Source organism: Leguminivora glycinivorella, chromosome 18 (assembly GCF_023078275.1).
Source record: "Leguminivora glycinivorella isolate SPB_JAAS2020 chromosome 18, LegGlyc_1.1, whole genome shotgun sequence".
Classification (NCBI taxonomy): Eukaryota; Metazoa; Arthropoda; class Insecta; order Lepidoptera; family Tortricidae; genus Leguminivora; species Leguminivora glycinivorella.
Genome location: NC_062988.1, coordinates 17,313,284 through 17,335,483, shown reverse-complemented (window position 1 = coordinate 17,335,483; position 22,200 = coordinate 17,313,284).

Here is a 22,200-nt window from a genome sequence, read left to right as displayed (position 1 = left end):
TTTAATCAAGCCTATTTTAATTTCCAATAGATGAAAATAACCTTTTTTTTTAATTCATTTAAATTTTAATTAATACTGGGAAAATACTTTTGTAATTAAAATAGCTACACTGTTTTTTTTTAGAAATTAATTGTTGAAATAGACTTAAGTACCTAAATATAAAAAAAAAAACGGTCACTGGTTCGCAATTTCATTTTCTTTTAATGCAATTTGGGACTGAATTACTTGAGCAGTTTTATGTTCTCTTTATGATTTTTTATGTATTTACCTATGTATTTTTTATGTAGAAGGATACTACGCGGCTTGTTTTTATAACCTTTTCCACACGTGCAAAATAACACAGCAAAATACTAGAAAAGTACTCGCAATATTGCAAACAAAGGCTTATAAACCGAATACACAGCATTTGCGCAATTTTTTGCTCCGACAAAACGCAAATCCACTAAAACACTAAATCCTTTACAAGAACCGTGTACAAAGCGCAGTAACTAGCGCACTGACATGATAAAATAAAGAAATAAAAATGGCGGCGGTGCGGTTGCATTTCGCTTTGAGAAAATGTCGCCTTAAGCTTAACATGACGGCGGCGCAGTGCGGATTTTTAGAACAGTAATCAAGCCATCTTCTTCTTCTTCTTCTACAACCTAGCGTTTTCCCGACCTATCACCAGGGTCCGCTTTCCTACTTTGCCCAGTCTTCGGCATCAGTGTGAGATTATTCTCTTGCATCTCCGCTCCAGCGCTTCTTAGGCCTATCTAAGCCATGTCGAAGCAAAATATGTACCTAGATAAATTTAAAGATATGAACACACATTGTTGTGAACGCGTACCATGTTTGTATGAGTGAGATATGATAGGTCGCCTGTTCGCGTTTTTGACAGGCGGTAACTGTGAGGTAACCGAGAGGTGGTGGGCGGCACTTTCAACGGGAAGCGTGAGGGGCCATACTGTACGATATTACTCTTTATTATACTGTGCTCGTGTGGTGATGGGTTAAGAACTTCACCGCCACTTTTCCTTGGTTTCGTAGAATTCAACTGTGGAATACGGGTTCAGTTGTGGTGCGGGCGATGGGCTAGTAGTCATACTACAATATCACAATTGTGTTTTTTTCAACATCTTGCTAAGACAGGCACTGAAACTTGAGCAAAATTCTATGCTTCTGCCCACACATAATACATTTGTAAGTGACATAATACATAATATCACATATTAAAAATCATTACCAATTTTTTTATCGTGGTTTTTATTTTTTTATCGTGTGCATTACTAGGCATTTGTATGCCTAATTAGGCATATTGCCTACCATTAGACTACCTTAAAGTACAGAGGTGGTAACCATGTATAAAAAAAGGTTTATCTACTGAAAAGAACATGAACGTGATATATTCTTGGCCTGTACAGTTTGTAATTCTTACTCCACCTTACTGTTTTATATTCTGTACATAATGCCAGTGTAAGTCGCTCGCGGCTGGACGTGAAATTAGTTAGAACGGGCGCGGAACGACCTCGCGGCCTCTTAACGGATGGAATCATTTGGAGATACACACTCTTTACGACAACTCACTGTTTTGTACAAAATATAGCGTTGGTTTTAAAAATATATCTTAACATCTAAGTTGGGTTGAGAGTGTTGAGACAAACACTGACAAGAGCCCTATTACACGACAAACACGCATGCGAGTTTCATTACATTGCGGTATTTGATTATTGTGCGGAACCTCAAAAATCAGCGATATAAATGAAGTCGCACGTAGAGTTACAAATAGAAAAAAAAAACTAAATGTTTTTTTTTAGATTAACAAATAATACGGTTTTTCGTGTTTCAATAACAAAAACGTACATTTTAATTCGACTAACATTCAGTATACAAACGTTTATTGGGGAATCCCCGATGCGGCGAGCAGCATGAAGAGACGGTGGTGTTGCCAACAGTAAATAGTGATAACTACCAACTACAGATTTCATCAAGAATCTTATATACATACTGGATGTTGCACGCCGAACATTACTTTGAAGCCAGAAAATTTGACCTTGAATTACGTCACGCCGGTCTTGCATCTCTTTCTTTAGGGTGTCCATGATTAAGCATACATTAGGGATATCCCGCGGAATTTGACGTATTACATCTCTCGACACAGGCTTAAAACCTTTGAATCTCCGTTTTGACAATATTCTCAGCTTGATATGATATTGATATGTGTTAAAATGTCAAATATTAATATTAGCGCCATCTATCTGAGCGTACCCCAAAGGTGTATCGCCATCTAGCTCACCGTACCTTTTTCTGTATGGTTTTGAGGTATGTTTTTTCTTAGACTTTATCTGTCTATACGGAGTTACATAAGTATTTGTATTTTACTAACTGACACCTGTGTTTATTAAAGCATGCAATGGAATATATATTTTAGTGATTTGGTCACTTTAAACCATCACAATAATATTTTGGTAGTAACTACTGGGAAAACTAATCCCAGTAGCTATCAACCCCCGGTTTGGTAATTAACAATGTGGGGGAAATCCCAGTAGTTAGGACAGGTAAAAACTTGGTGGTAACTAGTGGGAATAGCCACAAAAATATAAGGGAAGTATTTGTCAATGGGGAAATAATGAAATACTAGGACGTTTTAAAACAGTATCTTTATTTTTAAGCGCCGCCCCAAATCTCAAGGAAGGTGGTTCTCAATTCGTACGTATTTCAATTCTCTTCGCATGTATATATGTATCTCAATTTAATGTTTATGACACGATATATCCGTCGTTACTGGACTGATTTTTAAAATTTCTTTCTGTGTCATAATCTTCAGGCTTAAAGTGCAAATCTGCAAATTGTCGAACGCTCTGAAAAATTTCCTTTTATCGGTACAATCGACAGCCAATGCTGCCTCCTTCCTTCATCTTTTGGAACACTGAAAAGTTTAATATTATTCATGTTAATTGTAAAGACATAAATTATATAAAGTTGGTATTATTATACTGTGATATGAACTATGAACATAGAAACCCTACCAAGTTGATAGATTTAGCTCCATTCAATAAGAGTAAATACCATGCAAGAAAAGAGATTGGTCACCCTAGTCGTAAAACCACACATAGCATTATTTTTCTTTAAAGGTCATATTTATCGTTCTAAACCTATTCGTGGGAATTTTGATATAATTTGAGACAATGAAAACAATATAATGATAAGAACTAACCAAGATTACAAGCAAAATAGAAGAAAATTTATTGCCAGTGAGGTTTATGAACATTTTGGTAAAATAAGTACTTACTTGTGAAATTTTACGTCGGATTTCGGTTTCCATTTACTTCCACAATGGTTCACTATGCAATACATAGCTCAGAACTTAAGTAAATCGTCGAAAAACGTTTATTTTGCAAAATAAATCTCTGAATTGGTGAATGAATTTTGACAATTCTGACATATCGGGCATATTTTTTTATTATTAGTGTTCCCATAGTACGCAGGAGGTAAATACCGGAGAAATAAGGTTTTTGATTGAGTTTTTTTTTGTATAATACAAAGAAAAGTATAAGTCAATTTGATTGAAGAATGTTTTATACGTTTTTTAGGGTTCCGTAGTCAACTAGGAACCCTTATAGTTTCGCCATGTCTGTCTGTCCGTCCGTCCGTCCGTCCGTCCGTCCGTCCGTCCGTCCGTCCGTCCGTCCGTCCGTCCGTCCGTCCTTCCGTCCGTCCGTCCGTCCGCGGATAATCTCAGTAACCGTTAGCACTAGAAAGCTGAAATTTGGTACCAATATGTATATCACTCACGCCAACAAAGTGCAAAAATAAAAAAATGGAAAAAAGTGTTTTATTAGGGTACCCCCCCTACATGTAAAGTGGGGGCTGATATTTTTTTTCATTCCAACCCCAACGTGTGATATATTGTTGGATAGGTATTAAAAAATGAATAAGGGTTTACTAAGACCGTTTTTTGATAATATTAATATTTTCGTAAATAATCGCTCCTAAAGGAAAAAAAAGTGCGTCCCCCCCCTCTAACTTTTGGACCATATGTTTAAAAAATATGAAAAAAATCACAAAAGTAGAACTTTATAAAGACTTTCTAGGAAAATTGTTTTGAACTTGATAGGTTTAGTAGTTTTTGAGAAAAATACGGAAAACTACGGAACCCTACACTGAGCGTGGCCCGACACGCTCTTGGCCGGTTTTTTTATTAACTTATCTGGCAATACATCACAGTGTTGGAATGAGATAGAACATAGGAGTAAAGGTGAATGAACCTGGCTTCAACTCATTGGTCGGCACGAAATGTCCAGTATGTATATAAGGTTCTTGGATTTCATAAATGTTACTTTTATAAGACCAGAAATCAAAGTTATTTGATTAAATTCGTTTAATAGTTAACATTAAGTCTAAAAAACCGCATAAAAGTATTAACTACTTTGAAAATTTTGAGATTTTGTACTTTAGAAACAAAACATACTCCAGAAAAAAAACTGTTTTTTTTCATGTTTTTTTTTCAAGCCAGAAAAAAAAACGGTTTTTTTGCAACCCTAGTCGCACGCCAACTAAATGGGCCCTAACACTTGTAAGGAATCATCATGCATTGCTGAAGATTCATTTGGAAATACACCTTCTCTAAGATATCATCATCATCATCATATCATCCGAAAGACGTCCACTTCTGGACATAATAGGTCTCTCCTAAAGATTGCCACAATGACCTGTCCTGCGCCACCCGCATCCAGCGGACTCCTGCGACATTCACCAGGTCATCAGTCCACCTTGTGGGGGGCCTACCCACGCTTTGCCTTCCGGTACGCGGTCGCCACTCGAGAACCTTTCCGCCCCAACGGCTAAGACCTACAAAATTGTAATATTATTGCGTTTTTTATTTTGATCTTCATTTGTCTACGCGAAACGTTTGTTACATTTTTCGGACCGCGAAGGAATGAAATGCGCACCCTTCATCAGTACTCCCTGATAAATAAAACGTTATCTTTAAAGCAACAGTGGTTAGACTTACTGAACTGGTGACCTCCATAATAGGGTCCGTCCTTACTGATTATCAGGGGCAATCGCCGATCAATTTTTTCATATTATAAAAGAAGAAACTGACTGACTGACATATCAACGCACAGCCAAAACCGCTAGTCCTAGAGATTCCAAAGTTGGTACATAGGTTCCTTAAAAGGTGTAGAGGAGTACTTAGAAAGGATTTCTTTAAATTCACCTCCTAAGGGGGTAAAATGGGGGTCCAAAGTTTGTATGGAAAAATAAATTAAGAGCCGCGGGAAAAAGCTAGTTTTTCATAAAACATATTTTTGACTGCCATACTCTCAAACGGTTGTCTAAAAAACAAAATAGCGATACCTATACCTCATATGTCAACTAACAACTAACTGGAGTCAGGTTGAATCAGGATCGATCTATTTCACAGGCACCATACCATTCAAACCAAGCCCATCGTCATTGCCATTTTTTTTATTGGACCGCATTCAATACGCTACAAAAAATCCAATAGATCGCAAAACCATAACGCAGTAAAAATTGATAGAAAATCGGAATCCAATCTACGAACAAAAAAAGTCGCATACAATAAAATTGAAATGTTCCTGTTTGTTCGCGCGAGCGTGTTCAAATTTCAATTTTCGAACACACGTCGAATATTGACACGTGTCTATCAATTTTTATTTTGAAGAGTTAGGCCCTCACCACATGTAAGAGACGCGTAAGCAAAGCGCGTAAGTGTATCGTAATATGCGCGTAGAACAAAAACGCTGAGAGCAGCACGTGTAAAGAAGTCCGCACACGTGTATTCATAGCGTATAGCGTATGAGATCCAGTTGTCATAACGACAGACGTGGATATAATTATAATTTTGGAAACAATCTCGCTTACGTTACATGTCCTAAGGGTTTTAATCTCTGGAAGATCAGAATGTGAAAGCAGGCTAAGGTAGCTTAAGTAATTGGTGTAGAAACGATTCGTGTCAGGAAATAAAATGACAGACTGAGAGATTGCCTCTCCAATCTACTATTTCATCTTAGAATAAAATCTAAGCGATCTCTGATTTTCACTTCCTAATTATACGACCCGACTGATTTTTCGAGCATTTTCCGTGGCCTATGGATGTCTGCAACTCCAGAGGCGTTATAAATGCGTTACCTACCCTAACGCTCCGCACCTTCGCTGAACTCTGGTAACCTTACTCACCACCAAAAACACAATACTATTTGTTAATACAAGTTGGTTGTAGTATTATTCGGTTGCGGTTTTCTGCAAAGTGGATGTACATCCCTAGTTGAGTTCTTCTCTAGATTTGTAATGAAGCTGTGCAATAAGGGTTAAATAAGTATAAAAAATAACATTGGCTGCTGCCCAAGAAGCCTCACGCTTTCATAGTTATCGTCAAATCGGGGCGACAGCGGAACTGATGTACGGTAGCGCGCTCTCCACGCGACGTTAAAAGTACGGGGTGTAATTTTTATAACAGATATTTAAGGACGTAATTATATAGCTGATGCAGTACCCAAAACACCAAAGAGTATAGGTAGGTACCTTAATTTTAGCCAAAAATTTCCTGAAATTCCCAAGCGCGCGAATGTCACTCACCGTTCATTTGGGGCCGGCGCATGTTTGTCTTCCGTATTTTTATAACTTATATTATGAACATATATATCTTATGTAGTAAACTGAGCGGTAGCAAATTTTTTTTTTAAATTGCATCTCATGTAAGCGAATTTTGTAATTTTTTGTGAGATAATATTAAATGTCTAAATCCCTAAAATAAAATTTTGTGAACGCTGTAACGGTGACAGACAGTTTAATGCAACCAAGCATAAATGTTCTGTTTTTCTCTTTAAGACACTCGGGATCGATTTTTGAATTTCGAACTCACGAATTCGCCATTCGAATGTCTGGAGAAAAGACGGAACGCTATTTTTGAAGAAGGACGGCTAGTAATTTCAAAACTAGTGGTAATGACCACTCGTTTTCGATTCTGTTAGTAGAATTTAAGGCCTGATTTAGACGGCGTGCAAACTCGCATGCGATTTTAGTTATATTGCGTGCTGTTTAAGTTACGTACAATTTTGCACAGCCGTAATAGCGCAATGTAATAAAACTCGTGTGCGAGTTCTCGTACCGTCTAAATGGGCCCTTAATCGCTAGTAGTGGAGATATTATTGAGAATTTCACGAAATCGAATGGCCGAGATTCAAAAATCGGCCCCTGTAGTAATTATAGTAATTATCTCTAAACAGAGGCCCAGAAGACACACGTTTAAGCGATACCACGGAAAATTTCACGCTTCGATCCTAAATAATGTCCAATGCGAGTTAATGCTCTTTTAATGGGCCACTGAATACCGGTGTCCATCGCACGATCGACCATTAAACCTTTTATTTATGTACTTTATACCATTGATATAAAGGTCGTGTGAGGTTAGGTACTTGTGCCAACGATGGTACTAGCGACAAATTATAGAAACAGCCAAAGTGCTCGAAATATGTATACGCAACCCTTATGTATGGGCAATAAGTTCCTATATACATAATTTTGGCACTTTGACTGTACTTATATCTTTGCTGCTGACCATACTAAGAGAAACTAAAATATATTACTAACCAGTTTTCGACTCTATGCAGTAGCGATAAGGATTAATGTAGGTTAGATTGGGTGAATGGATCTGCGATGCAGTAATGGCGATTTATTTTCGGCCATCTTTGTTAATATATTTTTATGCGGAATCGGTATTTTGTTTTGGGGAAATCGTGCGGTGTATTTATTATGGTTGAATTGTGCGCTTCTGGTCAGAGGTGTGAAAGTCCTGCCGGAGGTGTGAGTTTTTCCATTTTTCCTTTAATTTAAAAATATGTAATATCTCTCGCAGACGTTTTTGCATGATAAAAAACAAATTCTCGCATTATTTGTTAGATTTTTGATATCTTCTCTCGACACTATGTGGTGTATAGTATGTACAGGGTCTCCACACTCGCATGCCGCTGACTCGCTCCATCCCCGCTTGTGCCAGAGATGCACGCAGTTACCGAACCCAGTCCTCAGGCGGTTTAGTTTGCACCATATTTGTCTGCTCTCACTAAATCCCTTAGGCCGTTGCTCTGTGCGAAATTAAAAGATGGTGCTGCTTCATTGGTGTTTCTGAGCTTCCCATTTTTCCAACCACGCTCGGCTATCTTTCCATGACGGGCTATATATGTGGAAGGTTTTAGCTGGTGGGCTTCGGGACTCAAGACGGGTGTTTTTGAAGCTATCTAGGTCAACAAAGATAAATATATTGCGAAAGTCATAACACACAACTTCCCACCTTTTTTTAACCCCCGACGCAAAAACGACGGGGTGTTATAAGTTTGACGTGTCTGTCTGTCTGTCTGTCTGTCTGTCTGTCTGTCTGTCTGTCCGTCTGTCCGTCTGTCCGTCTGTCCGTCTGTCCGTCTGTCCGTCTGTCTGTCTGTCTGTCTGTCTGTCTGTCTGTTTGTTTGTCTGTCTATCTGTGTGTGTGTCTGTCTGTGGCATCGTAGCTCCCGAACGGATGAACCGATTTAGATTTAGTTTTTTTTGTCTGAAAGCTGAGTTATGTATATCTTAAAGCGGAAACTCGCTACACCCAGCCAAAAGATATGAAACGTACGTTTCGCCACGTATGCATAAAATGGCGCGGAATTTTTAATATCTTACCTTAGCTGGAATGTTTCAAAATATTAGGGTGATATTACTGCCGAGGTTTAAACGTATTGCAAGTTGGTAATAATTTGTGCTATAATCATCTGTTCCTTATTGTGACTATGCCTATAGCTATGTACATTTTAATCAGTTTTATAAAATCCGATTATGTCTCACTTCGATGTTTTTTACCGAAATCCTATCGTCGTATGCTTCTAAATAATATCAGACTAAAATTCCAACGTCGATATAATTAGTAGTTTTTTTTTTATAAAAAAAAACAACGTTTTCTTATATCCTCGTGGCTCATAAATTTCAGTATGTAAGTACCTATTTTCAAAAAATGGATGATTGTTACCAAACGTTTTAAAGTTTGCTATGAAAATAGTCGTTTTAAATTTGTATACGATTATAAGTTAACTAAAGTTCGTTGTACAGTGGACTATAAAGAGATGTAAGGTACAGCGGGGCAAATCTCGACTGGGGGATAATTGTAACCAATCCATTTTTTCCATTATTACACTATGATGTTGAGTTCTACATGTATCACTGAACAAGCCCACCATATATAACCGGTGGACACTCTATTTAATAACGCAAACATTCTAAAACATGGAAAAAATGGACCTGTTACATTTGCCCCCCAGTCGAGATTAGCCCCCTGTACTATATCCACTTTTTCATCTTATTACAATGAAATAAGGTGAAAAAGTGGATACATCTCTTTGTAGTCGACTGTACTCCTGTCACACGTAAATTAATTAGGTAAGTACGACTTTGTATGTGTAAAAATGTCTCAATTTACATCGCAAAACTTTACAAAACGTTAAAATTCCAACAAAATAGGCCACAAAGACCGTTAAAACTTTTTATAGCCCGAATCATATTCCTCACGTACCTACTTTTAATATCAAATTCACAATCATGTCTACATCATTTCACCTGCCTTAACAACACATCAATTTGCACGACAATTTTGACAGTAAACATTCGAAAATAAGCCCAAAGTGTTGGTTATTAAGGTTGGTTCGAGACGGATTGAAAAGTTTGGATTTGCATCACAATTATCCCATTTTGTAGGCGTCAAATGGAACCCATGTCACACCTGGGGTTTCGTTCCAATCGCTGAACAGGTGAGGGGGAATTAACAAATCGGTATAATAAATACAGATATGTACATAATATATATTCACGCTTGTATCCTTATAAAAGGTATCCAACGCAAATGAAGCTGCTCTTTCAGTGCCACTTTTAGAAATTAAGGGGTTGAAAAAAAAAACAAAATTGTGACATTGCTGTGACAGGTTGCCAGCCTCTCGCCTACGCCCAATCGACTTCTACGACACACATGATAGGAAAAAGGATAGTGGAATTCTTAACCAGTCACCACATGGGAAAAAATACAACAGACATTTTTTTAAGAGTTTTGAATGATTCACGGTTATTTTCATTAGACTTATAATGACCGGGATATAGACCGTGAAACCGTGATTACCTTTTTGATTTTTGTTGAGCTCCCGATATTTCGATATTTTTGTTTTCCGTGATCATGATGCATGCTACTGCGTCGAAATATCGGGAGCTCGACAAAAATCAAAAAGGTGATCACGGTCTATATCCCGGTCATTATAAGACATTTTTTTTTCAATGTTAATGGCCAGTGCAACCTGGCCGAAACGTTGGGAAAAAAGGTAAAATAATGTTAATTAATGCCGTTTGACTTGTATGTGACTTTAAATATGTGTACAAAGCGCGAGAACTTAAAGTGTTATATTACATAACATAACTATTGTAGACAACAAGCGGTTGTCAGTAGACCTATCTTCCACATAAAATATTACGTAAATAAGTTTAAGTAACTCATTCAATTTCAAACCAAAAAATTAACATCGCTCTATATTTTACTCTGGTTTCTTATAAATAGATACTAACTCAGTCTCGTTCATCAAAGAGAATAGGTTATCCGACATTTTATATTTACACGAAGAGTTCAAGTATGGAGCGGGGATGAATGTGTTTGGATAGATTTGAGGTTAAGGGGTGAGGGCATGTCTTTACGGTAGACAGGTTTATTTGGGGAATAAAATAGCTTAGCGTAAGAAACAAGATGTATATGACCAGAGGCAGAAAAGTTCACAAAATCTATGAAAAACCTTAAGGGTCTCCCCAAACGTATCGGCGCGGAATCGAATTTTCGACCAAAAATCGCTCAGAAGTACTGGTAGTACGTCAAGCGCGTGCTCATCTTCATACTAAAGAGCGATTTTTTTTCGGCTAGAGCAGATTCCGCGTCGTAGGTTTTGGGGAAACCCTAAAATAGCAAGTTTTTTGCTGTGACATGGACAACACAACATTTACTCATTATCCTCCTTGCGTTATCCCGGCATTTGCCACGGCTCATGGGAGCCTGGGGTCCGCTTTGACAACTAATCCCAAGATTTGGCATAGGCACTAGTTTTACGAAAGCGACTGCCATCCGACCTTCCAACCCGAAGGGTTACTAGGCCTAGAATAAGTCTGGTTTCCTCACGATGTTTCCTTCAACGAAAAGCGACTGGCAAATATCAAATGACATTTCGCACATAAGTTCGAAATACTCATTTATACGAGCCGGGTTCGGACCCGCGACCTCCGGATCGAAAGTCGCACGCTCTTACCGCTAGGCCACCAGCGCTTTTCCAACAACATTTACTAATTCAGTAAAAATCTTCCCAAAAAAGTATAAAGTAGTTTTTGCTTTTAAAATATTATTTGTATTGACATTTCAATGTAGAAAAGAAATTATAATAATGCTAGATGATTCTTCACATTACATTTCAACGAATTACTTTCCAACCAGGGGCGGCTCACTCCGCGATTCTCATACTACTTTCCATTGAGACACCTTCGCGCGGTGCGCGAGCTTAAAACTTAAATCTGTACTTGTACTATTATATATTCTGTATAAGTAAACCATCTTCGACTTAATATTAACATTTTGACAACTTGTGTAATAACTTTGAGACGTTAACACGTTAATACTTTAAACCTGTGGTACAATTACGTAGGAATTAAGTGTTTATTTTAATAATATATTTTGGTTTCAGTTATGAAAACCTAAAAATTACGTACTTATTTAAAAGGTTCTAGTAGTAATTTCATTTCGACGGTCTTGACGAAGAGAATTGTGTTTTTATAACTTAATAATAAACAATAGCTCCCTCTATAACGTTATATAAACTGTTTCGTTCATAGACTCTTTACATTTTATATTCACGGTGTTTATATGTCTATTTATGTCAGTCTCATCTGCCTAATACATAAATGGAGCGATATTTTCGACACAGTGCCTGGGCGATATTTTGTGTTCTAGTAAATCGGCCACGGCCTTGTGTGCATAGCCGAATGCAAAAACGCTGAAACGCTCACGATAATCTCTTTCGTAGATATCTATATCGCTCTTGCGTATTGGCGCGACAGAGCCAGACTACATTTCTGCGGCGTTTCGCGTCGCAGAAATGCCATTCGGCTACAGCCCTGTTTTTCTTGATCAATATCTTGGTGATTTTTATTTCGTTTCATCGCAGGTTTGAAATTGTGCAGCTTAATTTCCATTTCCAAATCATCCAGCACTTGTGCCAAATTAAATGGTTGAAGATTTATTTACATATTAATTGGAACAGTCAATACCTAATATGAAATAATTTAACATAAGATTCTAAGAACTAAATAAATTAATAATTACAAAAAAAATATGGACCCGATGCAAAGCAGCCTAACACGCTCGCCGCGTTGCCATTGCCACGTTGACCAGCGATAGACAACCTGGATTTTTCTCCATATATACCTTTTTTTTCGAGTACCACGCCTCAACTGAGTTAATAGTCTGCAGATTCTGGTCTTCGCAGTTATGTTCTTAATCCGTTTGATTCGGTAGTATTTGTTAAATGTTGCTGTTGGATCTTATGGGGTTTTAACTATGACATATTATTATAAATTTTCATCCTTAACAAACGCTAAAGGTAAGCGTGCTAAACCGGCACAATGGGCTGGCTACATGTCGCCTTTGAATTTTAGATATCATTTCGAGAAAAAGCCAAGGGTGATATATACAAGTTATTTTTAAAAGTCGCCGAACAAATGTTGATTTTTACATTCTTGTTTCGTAAAAACGCAAAAAATATTGGTTTATTTGCTTCGATATCAAAATGTATAGTGTACAATTGCTTTAGGGCATGATTTTAAGGCTCCACCTAGAAAGAAATTCAGGAAGGAAATTCCATTATAGTCGTTTGCGTACCTATCCAGGGAGCCGAACACGAGTATTCTCATACCGACATCAATGTAATCGGCGATAAGTAAGGGTTCAAATTTACGTGGCCCTATACCTCTATTAGTGAGGGGTCAAGGCGATATAAAGTGTAGTTTTGATACTCTCAATTTTTTTTTTGAAAATACTACCCACTTTTGATTATCTGTAATTTTATTCGAGTGTATCGTGGAGAAAGCTAACCTCTTTATCGCTGAGGGTGCTTACCATTTCTTCGTATTTTGTTTTGAAAGGGATTGTTGTTTGTGCACACTTTTTTCTTCAAACTACTAAGTTTTTTTTTTGGGCAAAGGCCTTTTGTTTCCCACCACCCACCACGATTTGCTATTTGCTCCGGCCAGTGACTGCAAAATGCTTCGAGGTCGTTCCGCTATCACTTCTTTGGTCTGCCTTGCTCCGGCTAATCGGTGGTGTCCATTGAGTAGCCAATTTGGCCCACCAATCTGGATGAATTCCGCAGACATGTCCTGCCCAATACCACTTGAGCCTTAAGGACCTAACACCCACATATCTTCGATACTAGTTTTGAAGCGCAGTTCAGTGTTTCTAACCTGCACGGGAAGCATGGTCGCGCGATAGACGATAAAATATCAGGCCGTCCCTATCGCACTTACAAATAGTGCAGTTCTTATCGCGCGACCATAACTGATCAGCACGGGAAGCATGGTCGCGCGATAGACGATAAAATAGCAGGCCATCCCTAATATTTGTGTGTGATAGGGACGGCCATTTTTCGTCTATCGCTGCAGTTCTAAAGACTCCAAATAATCAAATTTGAATCGGGACTTTGGGCTTTCCGTCAATGACCAAGTTTGTTCCTTCCTCCTCAAAAATACATTTTTGTGATCTTTAGTCAACACTGGTATTGTCTTCACTCAACGTTATGCCCCATACATGATGATTTATTGTTGCATTGTTAAAATGTGTTACAGCTTGTGTATTTTTTATAGTATTTGCGGCCATTATAGAACGCTGACTGGGCCTAGTGGCGTTCTCCTTTGGTCAGAATGAATTTTAATTTAATTCATCGACCAATTAGATACACTTACAATCTAAGGAATCATCCATATAGTTTAATAGAATATTTTTTTATTGTATAACTGTGTAATGCATTTTTTATATACAGGGTGTTTCCTGTAATAAAAATACTGCTAGTTCTAGGGGTTAAAAATATTGCTGATGTACTTACTGAGAACTGACAAAATATACATTTAGTTTACTTGAAAAGCACGTAGGTATTTAGATTTACAAGGAAGAAAAAACAGAATAGTTATGAGAAATGCAACGAATTTTATGTTTTACTCTCCGTGCGTGGTCGGGGCGAGTCGCTACAGTATATGTATAATATACTTCTTTTTATTCCGTAATTATTGGATACATTCTTTTATAATGTAAATTGGTTCCCGAAACTCGATTCCCGGCAGCCATCGATCACAAAATGTATCGGGTTCGAAACTTTTGATTGATTCCGCCTTAAGCAAGATAAGATAAGATAATGAAGTTCCATGGATGACAAAATACTATTGAGGAAACTCGTGGCGAAGTCTCCAAATTATAAATGAACAATGGGAAATAAATACGATCAATCAATAATAAGCAATTACTTGCAAGAGTTGCAAGGACGAAAAAATAACCAGTTCGGTGGTATTTCTTACTTTTTATTTACAAATTTTTTACCTCAACTTCTAATCTTACCTCAAATATTATATTTAGAAATTATGTGGACCGGATATCTCAGTCTACGAGGTTTTTTTAGGGTAACGCCATTTTTGACACTGATAAGGGCTTGATTTTATTGTAATAGTAAGATTTGACCACCGGTATAGCGCAGTTGGTAGTGGCCCTCCCTGCTAAGCCGCGGTCCTGGGTTCGAATCTCGGAAAGGGCATTTATTTGTGTGATGAACACAGATACAAATATTCGTTCCTGATCATGGATGTTTTCTATGTATATACGACCGGTCTGGCGCAGTCGGTAGTGATCTTGCCTGCTGCGCCGCGGTCCCGGGTTAGAATCCCGGTAAGGGCATTTATTTATGTGATGAGCACAGATATTTGTTCCTGAGTCATGGATGTTTTCTATGTATATAAGTATTTATATATTATATATATCGTTGTCTGAGTACCCACAATACAAGCCTTCTTGAGCTTACCGTGGGCCTCAGCCAATCTGTGTAAGAATGTCCTATAATATTTATTTTATTTATATAATAAGTATGTATATCGTCGTCGTCAAGTACAAGCTTTGCTTTAGTTTAGGGCTAGGTTGATCTGTGTAACGAGTCCCCTAATATTTATTATTACTTATTTATTAAAAGCCACATATTTGTATTACACACAATAATCGACAACATAAATTCCTTAATCTACAAAAAATACCACAATCTCCAAAAAGCAACCTTTTAAAAAAATCACTTATACCTTAAAGAAACCCGGTCCAATACAACCCTTGTCAACTGTGTCCAAAGTTCAGATATAATGCTTAACATATTAGTGAGGGGTCAAGTGGGGCGTGCTTAACTTTTTTGACGGCTATCGCTAACATTATGATGAATGGTGTGGTAAGCAATCTTTTCCACTACTTATAAGTACCTTTTGTAAGTTTGTGGCTGTAAAATTTATATAGACTTTATAAAAGACTTTAGGTAAGTTTGAACTATCAGCGAATTAGTTCTGTTGATTTTTATTAGAATATTAAAGATGATAAAAAAGTGAGAGCATTTCATTTGCAGTAAATAGTTTTAGTCATATTATTATTCCAGTGTTTAAGTGTATTTATTTCTAATTATTTTTAGGACTATTTACGATATGGTCGTTGGCGCCACAAAGCATTTTCGGTATCAAAAAAGCAACAAAAACTGGTACTTTCACTACTATAGACTTTGCTGTGCTTTACCCGCTATGCTCGTAGTGTGTGAATGAGCATTTCTATTTTTTTGCCACGTTTATGAAATGTGATATTTTTGAAAAAAAAATGCTATTTCTACTCAGAATTACCAGCTTTTTCAATTCTAGTAGTTAAAAAAATTGTCCCATACGATTTTTTTCTTATTTTGTTACCATTTTCCGTACATGTTGTATGGGGTAACAAAAGAGGAAAGTAACAAAAATGTATAGAAATTCTGGGACACTTTTTGTCTCCCAGTGAGTGAGATTAAAAGTACCTATTCGTGATTCTGAGTACAATTGACCTAAAATTCTCTAAAACAATCAAAATAAAAAAAGGCAAAAAATGTCACTTCAGCGACCAGGGTGGCTAGCCGAATGGCACAATCGCTCACGAAACGCTCACGAAACAAAGCGCTAATAGATATCTATCTCTATCGCGCTTGCGTATTGGCGCGACAGAGCCAGCGGCGTATCGCTTTCGTTTGGCGTCGGAGAAATGCCATTCGGCTACGGGGCCTGAAACGCCACCGAAACGCCGCAGAAAGGTAGTCTGGCTCTGTCGCGCCAATACGCAAAAGCGATAGAGATAGATAGCTACGAAAGAGATATTATCGTGAGCGTTTCGTGAGCGTTTGTGCATTAAGCTACGCACACTGATCTGTCTGTCTACGAATGAACAATTGGTTCGTAGAGGGTCGAACTGGCTACGAGGTCTCCACGCCGTAGTATATTTGTTTTGCCGATTAGGGGGGTTACCATGACGTGCTAAAGCCGTTAAGTTTAGGTTGAGAGAGAGGGACGGAGCTATGTAACTGCTATAGCTGTGTCCCTTTCTCTCAACCTAAACTGAACGTCTTTAGTACGTCATGGTAACCCCCCAGGTTTGAACTCAATAGCGTCTACGTTTGGTCTACGACTCACGTTATCTGCGGGCCACAATATTTCTGGAAAACTCGAAACTTGTAGGTCGAATCTTACTAAAATAATTTTTTCCCCTCACTAGCTCGGAAACACGTGTTTTGTCCTTCAATACCAGCGGGTAAAAACGCATTTTATCCACTAGTGGGTAAATTGTAATTTGACCAATATGAATAAACTCAAATTAACTGCTTTAAAATTGATAAAAGTAGGTGAATCTAGTAATAAAGATGATTTACCAGCTGTGGAACTACTGGAAGCAGTGATAAACGCATTTTTTGCGTTGTAGTTTCCTCGCTATAATGAGGGGAAAAGTTTTGTGTTACACTCGGGTGCAAATGTATTTTACTTCTCGTGTGTTAAAAAACTCGCAAGTTCAGGATTCTATTCTCGAACCACTCGCTTCGCTCGTGGTTCAACTATAGAATCCTTTCACTTGCTCGTTTTTCAATTCCACACTCGGCGTTAAAATACAACTTTGCTCCCTTGTATAACAAATAACTATTGTGGTTGACAAAGATTAACCCGTGGAGCGCCCTCCCTCCTAAATTACATATTAGTTATAGACACCGTGTCCACCGGGCGCTCCACGCACCCTATAGTAAAAGGTAAAAATACCTAATAAGGTTAAAAATATCTAAACTAAAATGAAAAAATCTGTCTGATTCTCAGTTGTGACAGTGAGTACCTATTTATTTATTTATTTAATATTTATTTATTTATTACAAGCCTATATTGTGTACAACTGCTGGGCAAAGGCTTCCTTAGATTTCCACTCGTCCCGGTTCTGGGCGATCTCCGGCCAGTTGTTGAGATACACGTCCAGATCATCCCGCCATCTCCGCCTGGGCCTGCCAGATCCTCGTCCGTCTTGCGGCATCCATACCGTGGCTACTTTAGCCCACCTCTGTGGATGCATACGGCAAACATGGCCTGCCCAGTCCCATTTCAGCTTGGCGGTCTTGAGTGAGTACCTATGAAAAACAAAACAAAGACACTTCATAACTTCGAATGATTTATTAGACGACAAAGATGAAAGTTGGCTTTTACAAAAGGGTAATTATTGCCGGTAGACTTTTCAAAAGTACAGAGGCTCAGGACCGCTTCGTCCACAGTCCTATTTCGTCATCAGATTTTTACACATTTCGATTGTAGCTATTATTGTTGAATTTCATTTTTTTTGGGGAACTTACGACTTGACGGAAATAGTCTATAAATGGTGGGTCGCCATTTTTGGGTATCATTATCATCACATGCGTACTGCATCTACTTCAGACGATTTACACATTTCTGTTTAGACAACGGGTTTGATTACTGTGGAGGCCAATTCACGAGCGGCACGACCTGCCACATTTTTGGCAGAAAAAACTCATGCCACCTGAGGTTCCAGTCTCGGTTTGCTTTCTGCGACACCTTTATGCTATCTAATAAGGATTAAACCAGGTTTCGTCGCATAGCGTTCTTGTCTTCCATAACACGCATTCGCCATTGATCATTGGTACGGGTATAGGTTGTAAATTAATTGGTGTAAATTATTGGTCCAGGCGAGAACAGTACTGTGTATTACTAGCTTAATAGCAAGTTAATATCTCGCTATCTATTAGGCTTCGAAAATTAGCCTCATGTATTCCGAGCATAAATTGTATGCTGGCGACATAGCATTGCAGACAATTTAACCCTTGAATGGATGATGATACCATTTGGCTACAATGCATTAAATAAACTAGCCAAAATGTAAGCGGAATTTTTTTACTTATTTTTCCTAGATCTTACATCTAAATAACTAAATAAAAAGCATTAATTCCAACCAAAAATAAAATCATGTATTATAGCATTAAAGATTAAGATAAAATGGTGGAAAAACGTGGAAAAACTGGATGATGTTAATTTTTAGTATATGATTTAGGCACATTTTTTCAGAGAGTAATTATTTTATGTTTAAACATTTTATCATAGGGGTTTCACAAATTTAATAGTGTACCTTTCTAATAGTTGTAAAACAATTCATATAAATTTTGCCAATAATGATATATTCATATAAATAAGATTTAGCTTATTTAACTTCTAACACTGTTTTAGTATTAAATCTATCTATCTGCCTGCGCCATTTCCCATCATCTGGGGTCGGCTCTCCTTGTCCGTTTTCTCCATTCCGGGCGGTTTTGGGCGATATCTGGGTTTATACGTTGTTGTTTCAGGTCTTTTTGGACCGTCGTTAACCAAGTGTTTTAGTATTAAAATCGATGTCAATTTTTTTAAAATTATTTTTTTAGTCTGAAAAGCATTGTCTATCACATATTAATATTAATTTCTCGTTAAAAGAAAAAAACAATCATGCATTTAAGGGTTAATACGCTTCTGTAGAAAATAGCTTAGCTCATAAATTAATCACACAAGTACGGGGTCAAATGGACCCCGTATTGCAAGGTGACGAAACAGGATCAGACGAAACAGTCTCAAACCTTCCAAAGTTCAAAGTCCAATTTAAATTGCTTCATTATCCTTTGCCGTTCCGATTTCTTTGAAACGGAAAACTTTTTATTTTTATAAAGATTGTGCTTCTGTATTAATTATGCTACTTTCGAGTTTGTGTAACTTGTTTGTGTTTAAGTTAGTGTCTGTGTTGATGTTATACTGTAGATTCAAATCGACATACGGACGCTTATTCTGATTATTACAACAGGTTATTTATGTGATATGTCATTTCTCAAATCAAACATTTCTTTAACTAAATACAATAGTCAATTTCACAAAAGCACACAATACACTCATGCATTACAGGTATTCGCGAGCTATCGTAAATTAAAGTTTCGTCACAAAACTCACAAACATGTATGAAATGTCAAATATATATTTAAATCCAATTTTGAATACAGCATGGGGTACGATCGCTTTGTACCTCCACTGTCCACTTCGCACATTAGCTAAAGAAGAACAATACATTACTCTTCTTCTTCTGCGTATCACTCTTGACAGAGTGGTCGTGGTCATCATGCTGTGTCCTGAGACTCCTGAGAGACACGTTTTACAATTTTCCGCCATTCTTCTCTGACGGCTGCCCTGCGAGTGCCCATATGTACTGGGCCATCTACCGCTGCCTTCACCTGGTCTGTCCATCTCATAAGGGATCTACCACGAGCTCGAGTATTGCAACTTTGCCCTGAACCACGAGTCGCTCAATGGTAAGGTTTCCTCGTCGAGATACGTGCCCAAAAAGGTGAGGATTCGAGCTTAGACTATAGAGGATAGGCGCTGCTTGATGCCGATCTCTTACAATATAGAATCGTGTATGTTAAACTCTAAAATATGCCAGGAGCGAACCCTTAGATTTTTCGGTCACATCATGAGATCACCAATGCATAATATGGATAAGTGTATCATCTTGGGGCGAATGAATGGTAAACGCGCTTGGGGTGGGGCTCGTAAGAGATGGTCTGACTGTGTGAAGAAGTCGACTGGCGGCAGCCTATATCGTGCAGTCCACATGGTTTATGACCGCGTTCAATGGAGACACGCTACTTGTGGTCGCGATCCTCAGCATTGAGGGAACGAGGAAGAAGAAAAAGAATGCTAAATTCAATCCACGATATACCCAGCATTTGTCTCCAGCACCACATCTCGAGAGCGTCTATCCTCTTCTTTTCGCTTTCTCTCAAAGTCCACGTCTCTGCGGCGTATAGAAATATCGGGAATACCAGTGCTCTGATGCTCTGACAAGTGTGAAATACATTACTAGATGCCAAACAAACTGTTTATGCAGTTTGGCGATAATATGTAATTTTTAATTTTGAAGGCTTTTTTCCAATAAGTTAAATAGATGATAGCGTAGATGTCCAGAAAAAATGTAGTTATTTTTAGTTCTAGAAAGTACAGATGTAGTACGAAAAGATTTGCCTTCGTATTGTTACGGAAACGTACGAACGTGTCATGCTATTTCAGTCAGTGCCAGTACAAGATGTACTGACATTGACTGAACTAGCATGACAAATACGAACGTTTCCGAAGGAAACCCTTTTCGCACTAGATATATAAATATCATTATGTTACTTTTTTGTAACGTTTTGGCCAGGGGCCCGTTTCTCGAAAGGTACAAGCCTTGTATCACAAGTGTGTTTCCATGACAACTCATACGATTTGACAGTTCGCGCACTTGTAATACAAGGCTTGTACCTTTCGAGAAACGGACCCCAGGTTGCAGTGGCTGTGGTCGCAGAAGACTGATGTACCAGCAAAATGTCATGGAAGATGTAAACAACATAACCCGATATAAGTTTATGTATAATGTTCAGGGTAGACAAATAAAATTGATCTACCCGTTTTTGTTGAACGTACAAAACGCGAGAAGTGTTATATGCAAACCGTTCTAGAAAGTTACAGTTTGGGGGCGTTGTTTACTTCTTCCATACAATGTATACCATTTTCCGTGACGTTGCTATGGAGTTAACAAACTCAATAACCTAACCAAAAAAAATAAAATTTTGAAAAAAACCCCGACCGCCACATAGTGGACCGAATTTCATGAAACATGGCTAAAAACACTCACGACTAATTCAGCTTTCAAACAAAAAATAAATAAATATGAATCGGTTCATCCGTTCGGGAGCTACGATGCCACAGACAGACAGACAGACAGGCAGACAGACATACATACATACAGACAGACACGTCAAACTTATAACACCCCGTCGTTTTTGCGTCGGGGGTTAAGACGATACGGTAGGGATCAATTCTCCATACAAAGGCTCTCGACTATTTCCTCCCTGGTTTTTGAAGATAGAGCAATGATTTTTTCAACACAGATTGTTATTATTTTTATCTGTGTCTGACCGTTTTGATTTTTTTGATATTCTGCTTTTTAAAGATTCTAGAGCCAATCAAAAAATTCCAAAAACGGCCTTTTTCATTGTGGCGCAAAAAAAGGTGTGGTGCTCAAGATTGGTAACAATTAACCAAAAAAGCTAAACGGTCCGACATAGATTATTTCATTGTTATTCAGATTCTCAAATTTCATTCCGATTAATTATGTTTTGAAGGAGGAAAGAGTCGAGAGCGGAACCTCGATTTTAAAGATTTTTTTGAAATATCTTTTGACTGAGTTCTTCTTAATGGACAATTTTTTTCGATAAATCTAGTTAATAACACTTGTATATTTAACTAAAATTCCCATGTTGAAAGGGGGGCTCCTTTCCATTTTAGCATTTTCGCTACCGTATCCTCTTAAAAGTTCATGGCAAAGTATCTTTAGAGTATTGAAACGTATACTCAGACACGTAATACCTAGCATTAGACTAGTTAAAGCCTACCCAATCTAGGTTTATGCTGACTAAGTGCTACAGCTAGCCTAGAGTTAGCCTAGAGCTTGCAATTCCAAAGGGCGGCTCTTAATTAAGGGGGAGTCCTGTGGCGCGTTAGGACCTGTTTATATGCACTACT